This window comes from Phaenicophaeus curvirostris, chromosome 12, assembly GCF_032191515.1.
Source record: "Phaenicophaeus curvirostris isolate KB17595 chromosome 12, BPBGC_Pcur_1.0, whole genome shotgun sequence".
NCBI lineage: Eukaryota > Metazoa > Chordata > Aves > Cuculiformes > Cuculidae > Phaenicophaeus > Phaenicophaeus curvirostris.
The window spans coordinates 17,667,681-17,680,555 of record NC_091403.1 but is presented as its reverse complement, the minus strand read 5'-3'; the positions used below and the strand labels follow the sequence as shown (position 1 = coordinate 17,680,555).

Sequence of the window (12,875 nt, the reverse complement as noted above, 5' to 3'; positions counted from 1 at the left end):
TATGTTTTAAAGTGTTCTCTAAAGCCTGCAAAATACACAGGCACTTAGGCACAAAGCCCTCCCTCTCCCGACAGTGAGCTGTACAAGCCTGCATTTCCCAGTCAATTTGTCCCATGTACCTTAATCCTTATTTGAAGGTGTGAAGCAGAAGCTCACTTCACATGCTCACTTGGTCTATGAAATCTCTCCACCAAGGCAGCCTGTGAAAGCGCTGGTTAGCAGTGTTTCTAGAAGAGGATGCGAAGCACCTCTCACTAGATGACAGACTTACTGCATTTAGCCCAGTAAGTATCAATCAGTAACTGGCCGATGCCAGTCACCTAGTCACTGTGAGATCTGGCCGCAGTTCCAAATGTGTCAAACAAATCGCCAATTAGTCTTTGTTTGCTAGTTCACTGCATCCACCACTTTCCTATTCTGGCCTTGGCAGCCTACCAGCTACTTTGACTGCAGTTCCTTCCCCCCCCAAAAAGGGAAATCTGCTAGACTGAAGATAGTTCTTCAAAAGCAACAAGCCAATCTGATCTTCATCGGAAACAGTGCATTCTGACTGGGTGCAACATACAGCCACTAAAGGTAAAAGGAACAAGTTTCTTAGCTCCCAAATTTCAGAAAAGTACAAGGGAGATGCTGGCAAACATTTTTAATCGAAAGAGATTGTAAAAAACCCCCACAAAACACAGCCTTACAACTGGACAGTATGGAGAGCAAAGGGTTCAAAGGGTTGCAAGAGTCCCTCAGCTCCTATTCCTCTGACTGTTGAGGGACTCCTTCGCCTGGCACTCCAGGCCTTCCCAGCATTTCAAAGAACACCTTCATTTACACATCAAAACTCCTCTACCTTCTGGCCGGATATGAAGCCTGGGTCCTAAAGCAGGACTTCAGGATATCCCTTACAGCCTCTTGCTTAGCTAGAACCATGTTATTTTACCTGCACAACAAGTACTTTTTCTACAGCAGAATAATAGATGCAGGAAAACATCAATATCTTTAAGCTAGTGGACTTTAGTATTTTTAACTGAATCTGAACTTTTTCTAACATTAGTCTTGAGAGTCACTACAGTGACATGACCTTGACTTGTAAGACCACAGAGAGACACAGCCTTATCAGCTATTTCTGTCTCACAAGAAGCAGACTACTGAAGGAATTCTTCCTCATTTTCTCATTAGAAAACAATAACTGGGAGCCAAGTTTGGCGAAGATATCCATGAATCTGAGCATGTCACAGTTACATCCATCACAGATTTATCCTTCAACAAACTCCTGAATATTTAAATAATGTATCGAAGTCTTTTTAAATATAAGTCATACAACACTGTATTTAAAAAAAACCCACAGTACCTAGTCTCTGAAGTTCACCAGTTTGAGGGCTAAAAAGAAACCTTTGGTTTTTTCCTGTGCCTTCGTTGTGGTTTTTTATTCCTTCTTTTGAATTGGATAAAAAAATTCCACAGAGCACAAGTCTTTCAACATTTTTCATAAGAATTAGCTCCATCCAAAGCACTGCAAGATGCAGCTGAGCCGTGATTGAGCAGACCCTGCCATTCAGCTGCAGACAGCAGAGCTGGCTGCCCTCAGTGATACTACTACAGATATGCACCTATAGATCACCACAGACAGGCCACAGCTGCCAGGAGGCTGTAATAGAAGCTGTTAAATATTTCCTCCCAAAACCTACTCAGTATATTCCCACTGCCAGCTTGGTTTCACAGCTGTATACTAGGGGTTGGATTTCCATTTTAAGGTACTTCAGAAATACACTACCGCACTGAAATTCTGTTCAAAATCAGTTCATTCAGAGTAAGTCTCCAACTCGGGTTTCCTTGGAAAACTTAAAATTAACTTCTTTCTTACTGCCCATTTCAGTATAGGACAACAGCTTTCTAGAAAACAATCTGCAGTCTTTTAAACTGACTCTTGCAGGGGAAGAGAGGAAAAAAATCCCCATGCTGTGTTAATACCTCAGCTGCACTTCTCTTCAAAACAAAACCAAACCTTTAAAGAACGCAGTGAACAAACTCCAGCCACTCTCCTCCCAAAACCTGAACTACCTTCACTAGTACTTTCCTATCACCGTGGGGTCACTGTCCTACATAATAAAGATGCACATAATCAAGAGTGAGGATCCCTCATCTAAACAGCAAGAAAGATTGTTTAAGATAAATTACTTGCTTTTGATTCTCCCACCTAATTTCTGGTTTCATAACCACCTCTTCTAATTTAGAAAAAAAAATACAGGCTTTTCTATGTAGTTAAACGAAAAACTAGCTATTGACTGACGACGCAGACACTATGTCATCTGCCAGATGTATAAAATAAACTGAATTTTAAGAATACTTTTGGAAGTACTTTTATCTTCAGGTAAGGTCTCAGAATATCCCAGTATAAACAAACCCTAATTGTTTTTTTCAGTGGTACTCCTTTAAATAAATAGAACAAAGCTCTGTTATTGTGATTTCAGTGTCAGTAATGTGAAATCTAATGACAACAAAAATGTTCATGTGCTGATGGTGCGGAAGGCAATAAGACTTCTTTGCCAGTGTTAATGCTTGATATGCAGATAAACAGAAGTATCTGAATATACCCAAAGATTCTTAAGCGTCACACCTAATCACTTTAAAATAGAAACTACCAGTGAACAATGAACTTGGTATCTGCTATGCATTTAAAGAGACTACGTCACAAGCTTCTTCAACAGAACTTCTAATGACGTACAGACAGTATTACCTACATAACTAGGATTTCCTAAGCATCTACCACCATTCACAATGTTCTCCTACAGCGCATTTAGATTGCGGCTCCTCTGGGACAAGACCTTTCTTTTACCCGTACTTGAACAGTCAGCACAATTAGGGTCCTAGTTGTTTTTGCTTTAGATAGTTGCGTAGCACAGGTATTTTTTAATGTGGAAGATTGAAAATGTTCAGAAAGCAGTCCTACTGTTTGATTTCTGTGCTTAATTTCCATTTACAGTTCAGAATAAACACACGTCAGCTGTCATTCTATTAACAGCTTTACCTACAGAAGAAATTCAAGACGGGGCCAAGTTTCCCCGCGTAATGCTTTCACAGCAAGTGGTGACCATATGGACAGCATGTTGCCATATGCTCCCCTTTGCTGAATGGTGGAGAAGTGAGCAAACACCAACCAGGAGAAAAAAAAAAAAGGAAGGACAGTTGGGAGAGTAGGGAGACAAATCTTTCTGCAATCTGCCCATTCAGGCACGCACACAAACTTCTCCATCGCTTGCATCTTAGGATGGGAATTTCAGGGAAGCAAAGGCAACTATTAGGGGCAGCCAGGACACAGCTGCTGTCCCCAGCATAATCCTTGCTAGACAGGTAGCTATCTGTGCTACACCAGCAGCGCTGCATTCCTAAGGAAAGCCATTATGCAAGCATGGGGAAAAGAACTGGCACCACCATAGCCCTAATAAAGGGAAGAGTACAAAGACATAGCTCCGTAGGGTCAGCCTCTCTGGAAGTGGATGCTTTTTCCAATGCAGCACCAAGAGATGCTCACAAGCTGTGCCTGTTCTGTAGCCTGTTCTGAATACCCTTTTGCCCAGAGACAACATGCGTCAAATACTTTTAAGTAAACCTTGACGCTACCCAAGTCTTGTGCTGCTCTTTCAAGTTGGAGCAGACAATCTGGCCATATTATAATGTCTCCAAGGAGTACCTGCCCTTTTGAGCTAGTCCTAAAAATACCACCTTTCAAAGTTAAAACATATCTATTCTGTTACATTACTGCTTCCTGCTCAGGAACTCCTTCTTACGGCCAAATGGAAGAAAAAGAGCATTCTGATTTCTGGAGGTAGCAGCTGGCCATGGCAGAAGGAAATCAGTAAATATGTGTAAGAATTTTTTTTTTTTTTGAGACACCTGTGAATGTTAACATGTGAACCTTGACCCGCACTTCACTGACTTGTTAAAGTTGTTTTCAAAGCTGCCTGATTTTATCAATCATGATGAAGTAATTATTTACTAGATGCAGTTTGTAAAATCCAGGCAGCTATTTTATATAAAGAAAAATTATGAACTGTTTGCTGGCTGAGACACATCACCACATGCCTCATGTTTACATCCTGGACATTCATTAACTTTAATTATTAGAGACAGGAACTCTTTAGTTAAATTTAAGAAGAGCTTTTTTTAAATTTGTACCATCAGCTGAATTGAATGGTAGCCCAAATGGTGTACTTCTCGATAAGAAATTATTTGACAGATTTGAACAAAGCTATTTAAGGCAAAATCCTAGAATAATTCAACAGCAAAAATCTCACCAACTTCAATAAAATTTGCATTTGGCTATTTTTTAATATTAATTTTCATTTTCTATTAGTGGAAGAAGCTGGTAGGCACACTTAAATATCAGGCACGTAACACTTTCCACTACAAAGACTTTTGCAACTTTTTTTGAGAAGCTCTGACACTTGCCTGGTTTGCAGGAAGCCTTTGAAGTTCCCTGGAAAAGCAGAGATGCTCTTTGTCTCATGGCAATCCATTCAAGTTAAATGGAACTGTTTTCCTATGCCTGCTCACTTTTTTTAATCAAGTATTTGATGGCCTCTCAAAAATAACAAGTCAGACGGCCATGAACTCAGTGTCTGCAAGGGCTGGGCAGCCTGCACCTCTGCCAGAACAGTGGCAGATACGGTGTGATGGAGCACTACAGGCTGCTGAACCAAAAAGCAGAGGGGCAGGACAGCAAAAAGTAGGATGAAGGAGGTTAGACCTTACCCTCTGTTTCCCTAGGCAAAGCAGAGATCCCGGAGGTCCTTCCTCCTTCACAAAACACCAGCCTTACCAAGTAAGGCAATTACCTGCATTAGAAATCACTACTGAAGACCCAAATCCCAGTTAGAGGGGTTTGTTAAGGTCAATAAGGGAAATTTATACCTCAAAATAATATTGTTTTACAAAATATAAAGCTAAAATCTACAATATTAAGAGGTTCCATCTTAGAAACTAATTTGCAAGAAGGTTATTTGCGTTGAAAGTTAAGCTCTTGAAAATTAGGAAGCATCATATTCAAAACAGCATATGACTTAAGCTCCATTTGCATTAATCCGCTTTTTAACTGTTAAAATCGCACACTATTTTTCCTGCCAACCATGGGCTCATTCAGTGAGCAGGGTTGCTCACGACATAGAACAACATCTGGGCAAAGCTAAATCAGGCATTTTCCAACTTGATATGTCTGACTTTGCAAGCAAAATATTTGAATATGAATTTTTAAATGCACTGTCATTTGTGTGTAACACTATAGGTGCACACGGTGTTTTATGTGATGCAAGGGAAGATGCAGCAATTGCCACAAAAAAAATCTTACAGTTAAAATCTATCAAAGCAGCACTGAACCCTAGACAAGATAAAACAGAACTGAGAGAAGGAAAACATCTTTTCACTGAAAATATCTGGATTTTGAATAAAGAAGAAATAAGCTGATACTGTATTTGATAATGCTTAGTTAATGACAAAAGTATCATTAGAAAACCTCCATTCCTACTTGAGTTTACAAGAAGGCCTGTCTTTCATTACACTTAAGCAAAACCAGTGATTTCAACAGGATTACGTGGACATAACAGAGCTTGTTGTGACCTTATAACTAAATTAAGAATTAAACCCTAATACATCACACTTGTCAAGCCAAATCCTAAACCCAGCAACTAGGTGGACTGAAATATGACAGCAACACTGCAGCAAGACTTCTGCTGTCTTTCACCCAGCCTCTGCTTCCACTGCACTGTCCAAGAACTGGGTGAGAAAAAGCTTTCGATTCACCTTTGGCAGGGGCCTCTGAAGCCAAAGAAAGTACAATAGCCAAGTTCTGCCCCACACTGATAACAAACCAACATTCATTAATTTTGTCTCAAAGATGGAATTTAACCAAATACGCTCACGTCCACCTACACTGCAAAAGTACTCCTAGAAGTATTGACAGAGTTCAGAATTTTTTTCACGTCAAAAAATCCCAAACTCCCCATTTTCCAACACCACAGATTCCTGACTTGCCTCTTGTATTATTAAGCCTAATGAGAGCATGTAAACCTAGTTTCATCAGTGCACTGTGTGAGGCTAGAACCAGTGAGGAGAGGAAAAGGAGGAATCAAATAACAGTCTTCCTCTCAAATACCAACTAGCAATGAAGATTCTGCAAATAGCACTTTGTTGACACTTTTGATGATAATGCACAAGGCAGAAAGGACTCCAGCTCGCTCTCCTCCATCAGTATTGGTTCTGCGGTGTTCGTAAGGATTCTGGCTGTGAAGTAATAGCAATGTCCAGGAAGTAGGCAGGTTGACCAGCACTATATCGACATTACACCCTATTTGTTACTCTTGGAGCATGCAGACATTTTTCTACTCTATAATACAACCCAGTTAATTCTTATTCTATTGCCAGATAGTGCAACTAATTTAAATGAGTAGTGATGATATATTATACATAAATTTTAGTCATATCAGGATCTCATAAGGCAATGCAGTTTCTCCTCTTTCAATGTAATCACATGTAATAACACTGAAATCACGCTCTGGATCATGCTCCAGGTTTTGACAGTTCTGTCCCTCTGTGTCACAAGTAACCTGTGATGCAACATCACTGCAGAGTCAGAACCTGCAGTGTACAGACCATCACAGACCAGGCAGCCAGGTTCCAGGGAGTCACCACTGAACCCGAGTTGGAGTACGAGAATCTTGACCCAGAGCCAAGAGACGAAGTATCGTGCACCGTATGCCTCTTTTACAGGGCACCTTCAGAAATGTAATCACGCATACACCTAACGAACCTTTGGGAACAGGCACAGTGAGAGAGAAAGCAGTTAGATTGTGCATTACGTTCTGCATTTATGCTGTCAGTCACAATCTGAAAATACTTGAGCTGAGTAGCAGCCTTGCACAAGTACTCGCACTGCAAGCATACATAGCTCACATCTTAATTTTCTCACTGACCTTTTCATAGACCCATCGAAGCCAAGGTCTTCATCTCACCTGCTACTCCAGTTCTGAAGCTAAAACAGCTGATATACAGTCTTGCCGTATGTTCCTTTTGCTCACTGTTGTCTTTAGCACAGTTTCTACCTAACTAACCACAACTAACTTTTTGTACAACTTACACCTCTTTTCACCTTTCAGGTATAAACCCCACCCTGCACTAAACAGGAAAGTCAATTTTGTGATCCAATGGGCAGCATCAGTACAAGAGCTGCAAAAACTCCACCTGGTTCAGCTATGTACAGGAATGAGCATGCGGATGCATTGCTTTGGGAACGTGGGCTCTTTAGGCGGACAGTCACTCCGCTGACTGGAAGCGTACCCTTCACAGTGTTTAGGAATCATGACACATTTGAAGCAGTACACACTCGCTTCTTATTCAGCATCCTCTGTAAATGAGAATTATTCCCTCCCTTCTCTGCACAGAGCATATACTGTCTCACAACACAGATAATGTTCGCAAGATCAAGTAACAGCTTTTCCCATACAACAAAACTGCTGCATTATATTAATCACTGTACCAAAGCACTTATGTGCTACTATAGTATGGTCTCATTTATAATCCTCCTTACAATATGATCATGCTACTAACAACCCTTTTACAAACGTCCTGCAGAAACTTGCAGCATCTTTGAGGGAACTATCAGAAAACCATTTGGTATCAGTATTGTCCCACTGGATCCATGTTTGGGTAATAATCATAGAATAGTTTGAGCGGGAAGTTATCTTAAAGATCACCTAGTTCCAATCCCCTGCGATGAGCAGGGACACGTCACAGTATATCAGGCTACATGTTAAAATCATACAGGTCACTTACCCTTCTTTGTGCAAATTCCAGTAACATGTCTTGCAAAAAAACTTAGAAATCGTGACAGTTGCCTCACAAAACAGCACATTCCGATTCCCTGAGCAGGTGCTCCATGTTCAGACAGATGAGGCTCCTCTGTTGACTGCACTCACAGCTGTGAATACCCCTGTGTCCCTACCCTTTTCACTCCTTTAACAAACACAACCTTTTGCAGCTGTTACAATGGGGCCAGGTGCACACGCTAACGCAGAACTTGTAGGTCAGCAAAAAATAAGAAATTCTCCTAGAGCCACATTTAGCAGATCCTTTTCCTAACTTCAGCATATGAACAAACTTAGAAGCCACACATTTCTGCAGTATTTTCTGTAAGAAAAGTTATTATGACACACTACCCTGTTACAGAACACCAGACCTCAGGATTTACAGATTTTTCTCTGTATCTGTAACAAAAAAAGGCCTATTACTATATTTTCTATGAAAATCAAATTGAAAATTCCCCGGTTAAGACCCGTCTAAAGGGATTTCAACTTCCCAAGAGAAACCACCGTGCCTTTTCCTACCGTGGAAGCAGCGATGCTCTAGGACAGAGGGTTCCCAGACGGAGCCGCAGCAGCCGAGGGACGCAGAGCGCTCTCTGACCGGGGAACCGCGGGCAGGGAATCCCTGCGGCCGCCCCGCAGAGGCACCGCCGCGCCCCGGGCCGCTCGGGACCCGCCCGGTGAGGGGCTCCGGCCCCGGCAAGTTGGCGGGAGGCGGCGCCCGCCGCTCAACTTTCCCCGTGGCGAAGGGGGCTCGGCGGGACGGGGCCGTGGGCGGGGGGGGGGGGCTCGGCGGGACGGGGCCGTGGGCGGGGGGCTCGGCGGGACGGGGCCGTGGGCGGTGAGGGGTCTGGGCTCCGCACGTACCTGCTGTGCCCGCAGCGCCGGCCCCGCTCCGCCAACGGCCCCGGAACCAGGGCAGGGGAGGGGAGGGGAGTGTGGGGGGAGGATGCCCGCGCGCGCCCCCGCCGGCACGCGCCCGCCCTTCCTTCCTTCCTTCCTCCCGGGTCGCCTAGGAAACACGGGGCCGTCGCTCAGGTGGGTGAGCGGCGCGGGTTAGGGGGAAGGGGGTTGGGGGCGGGGGGGGGGCGGTTTAAAGGGGGCGCGCGCGCGCTCTCGCCCCGCGTCACGTGGGCGCCGCCGGCCCAATGGCGGCGGCGCGCGGCGGGCGCCGTAGTACTACGGGCTGGAGCGGGAGAGGCGCGAGCGGGCGGGGCCACGCGCAGGCCACGCCCCCTCCACCCCAAGCCCCGCCCCCCCGCGCGCGGCAGGAGGCGACCCTCGGCGGGCAGGTGGGAGCCGCGGGGCGAGCGGGGCCCGCGGTAACGGGGCCCGCGGAGAGAGGTTAGGATTACGTAAAGCGAGCGGCTGCGCGATCCCCCGGTGTGGCTTAGGGATTAGGTTGATTCAGCAGATTGCCCCGCGCCGCTCGGAGAGAGAGAGATTAGAGCCGCGGGTGCCCTGCTGCGGTTACCCTGCCCTGAGGCGGGACGGCATCGAGTGCAGAGAGGAAGGAAAAGAAAACATCCCGAGGTTAAGAACGTGCTTTAAATGGACAAAATAAATTAAGGAGGAGAAGGAGATGCGAGTTTGAAGGGTTCTCTCCCCTGTGCTGAGCCGCTGGGGGACAGCAAGCGTTGGCAGAGTGGGTTATAGCTGTATGGACGATGGTAACTTAAAAATTAATCAAGATCTCTGTTGTGAAGACTAATTACATTAGTTCCCCGATCGCTACCACACAAATATCTAGACCGTTAAGATACATGTTTTTTAGTATCTCAAACCAATTTAAGTGATATTGGTCTGTTTTATTAAATGTCCGTGTGCCAAACAGTCTCCCCCTATGCCAGTTTGTAATACGGATGCTTTGAGTTCTGATTTTTGGATCTGAGATTACTGGCATTTGGCAGCTGACACTGTGATGGACACTGTGTCTACCACTGAGATATAGACAGAAATTAATCACGGGGTGAGAACCTTCCACTTGATTTCTTAAGACAGTTTAGGGATGAAACTTGGGAGAGAAAATGCAAGAAATGACTGAGCGCACAGGGTGAAGGAACTAGTGTTGCGGGGTTTTTTTTGTCTGGGCTTGATAGTGTTTGGTTTTTCTTAATGTGAGTGTTTTCTACTCCCCTCACAATAAGCACACAGAAACTCAAGACTGGAATCTATCTCGAAATTACAAATATGTAGTCTGACTACAAGCAGATTCATTTGACAGAAGCTCAAACAGAAATGTAGCTTTGCCAGCTTCTGTGTGAATATCTTGTACAGAAGATCTGGGGTTTCAGATGGGAATTTTCAGTTGGTTGCGAACTACTTCTGAGGTTTTAGGAATGGAAAATTTCCCCTTAAATTTACTGTAATGTCTCAGTTTGTCACTTCAACATTATGATAACAGTTTTACCAGCTTTTTTAGTACACAATTAGTCTTAGACATACTTCAGTGGATAAAATCACAGTGTAAACCTAAAGTTTTTCTGTAGGCATTCCTAAGACAAGAGGACACAGTCATTTGTTGTCATTCCAGAAAACTCTAAAGGAAAGAATTTTGAAGAACTGTATTCAGGAAATTCACCTGTCAGCCACAAGCATGTTGCGACTTGTGATCTGTTTGGCCTCTGTTTCTGTCTTTTGTCAACAGTTCCTTCACGTTGTGCCTAGCCCATCTTAAAAGAAACTTTCAGTGTGTAAATTTGAGTAATACATTGTCTTTATATAAATTTGTTGTGGTATCTCACCTTGAATTCTTCCATATTGAGATCTCCATTTACTTCATGCAGTTTATTTTCTGACATCTGATGATTTTCTGTGTTCAAATCAGTTATGAGCTTCACGTGGAAAAGGTATTAGAAGTTTTCACCTAGCAAAGAAAATAAACAGACTTCCTTTAACATGACTTTAGGACAGTTCCTGTCTCTTGGAGAAGATAAGAGGGATAGACTACTAATTGCTTGATAGATGTCAAGGACACATCTCAGAAGGAAATTTATGTTTAATTAGCCTACTAAGCAGATACAACAGTTCTTAAACTTTTTTTCCTTCCTTCATTGTTTTCACGACACAAATATTTGAGCTCAGTATTGGGGCAGAATGAGATTTTACCTCTTTTGGATTTTAAAAAAGAATAATACATAATGCAGTAAAATCCCATTCTTGAAGACAGCTGTAAGGTGCAACTTCATCTAAACACTGTATATTTGAAATAGCCATGTGTCTGAAATGATCTACTTTAATTTGGGGGAGAGTTTATATAGAGATTAATTTTAAGAATGTTTGGATAGCAAAGAACCATAAAACAAACTCCAAATCATTATTCAGTGCTTTCATTTTATCTGCCTGTGCTCATTAAGACTTGCACTTATCATCTTTTGGGGAGACTGCATCTCATGGATGCTTAGAATACTTAGCTATTAAAAGCACACAAGAATAAGTGGCAGTAAGGATTCTGTTTTAAGTGTATGGGGAGTAAAGCACAAGGGTTCATTTAAAGACAGATCTATGGAGTTCAAAGGACTTATTCCAGCTGGCCTCCAGCACGGCCAGATATTAGCACAAATTTTTCCTAAAGGCTGAACCCATTGCACTTTTGTGTCAGAGTCCCCAGTTTGCCCAGAAATCTAACAGCAGTTCCCCAAAAAAGAAATAACTGTTTTCTCTCTCCTAGGGTTCTAGTGCCCAAGAAGCACGAGGGTGTATGAACCTTCTTGTGTGGCCCACTTCCATCTGCGGTTTCTCTGCCACAGAATGGTAACCCAGTATTTCCATATCATTTGCAGTGTTCAGTGTGACACGCACATACACAGTGCTCACGCTTCATTCAGCAAAGTACTTGAACATACTTATTGATTTAGGATATTGTTAACTTTAAACATGTGATTTAAATCCTTTCCTAAATTGTAGCTCTTGTTAGGGGATTCAGTATACAAAAATGAAGATGCACAGTCCTTTCAAGTACTTGTAGAGGATGAAATAGTATCAGTATATATCAGCTTCCATATATCAAATCTAAATTTAATGTATAAACTGCAATCTTTCAAGCAATGTATTGTTATTATTAATACTGATTTAGATGACGGAGATGTGGGGAAAAGGGTAGAGCTGACTTGAAGTTTTTTCAACAAACTGGCATCGAGCAAACCAGGCTATATTTTAAATTTCAGATTAAAAAAATTCCAACTTGTCGGACAAAGTAATATTTCACAAACTCCAAAGATGCATGCAAGATACACATTTGAGCATACATAGAATAGCATTCTTATTTTCTGTGAGCACAGGCCACAGCTGTAACTTAAAAGACAACACCGACTGTGGAAATGATGTCTTGTGTTCCTAATACCAGTTCCCTGCACAGATGTAAGCAAGTTAGAATGGAGTTTAGCAACAGTTTCTGCAGCAGCATTTAATTTGCTCTATACTATATCAGTTTACTTTGTATCCTTTTTAGGACATAGATACATTCTTAAACTTCTGTTCTGAGTGCAACAAACACCCCAGAGAAAAATGTTTACATACAAATACATGACTGCCTAATGATTTACTTTAAAAAAAAAAGCCACAGCCATGAATGCTGCCAGCAACAGCTCTTTTGAAAGTGGTCTTTAGGCCCGATTGTTTAGCAAATATTTTCCCCCAACCTCCTTTGCCACCCTGTTTTCTCGAATATGCAGGCAACAAACTTTGCGAATAACCAGTCAGTAGCCCCATAGCCACCTTCAAACTGGCTCTGGCTGCTTCTCTGCAGTCTTGTAGTACATGTAACAATTACTTCTAGTCCAAATAGCTGAGGAGGTGCGTAGCACATCCATTCAACACACTGATGCAGTAGAAAACTGTGAGCTTCCTCTAAGAAATTTTCTGATGGATCATTGCAATTAAGCATCTCCTGACGAAGTTCAACTCATACCAGTAGCAGCACCAGAGACAGAGATACAATAAGATGAAGGAAAGGAGGTGCGAGGTCTCCTTATTGCAGTGGCGAAGTCAAATATTTGTCTGCCCAAGGACCCATATTCTAATTAAATCTGG

At 42.7% G+C, this 12,875-nt stretch overlaps 1 protein-coding gene across 5 annotated transcripts in view; it reads left to right on the top strand.

Moving 5' to 3' along the window:
- The window catches only part of NRG4 (neuregulin 4), a 51,796-nt gene that overhangs the window by 15,701 nt on the left and 23,220 nt on the right, over window positions 1–12,875 (top strand). Inside the window, exon 1 of one of the 5 annotated variants that reach the window (XM_069866936.1) lies at window positions 9,084–9,136. The exons of 3 other annotated variants lie outside the window; for them this stretch is intronic. The gene's annotated coding sequence lies outside the window, so the exon portion shown is untranslated. Of the gene's footprint in view, window positions 1–9,083; window positions 9,137–10,709; window positions 11,598–12,875 lie in introns of those variants that run through there. One more of the 5 variants, XM_069866935.1, reaches the window with a different exon arrangement.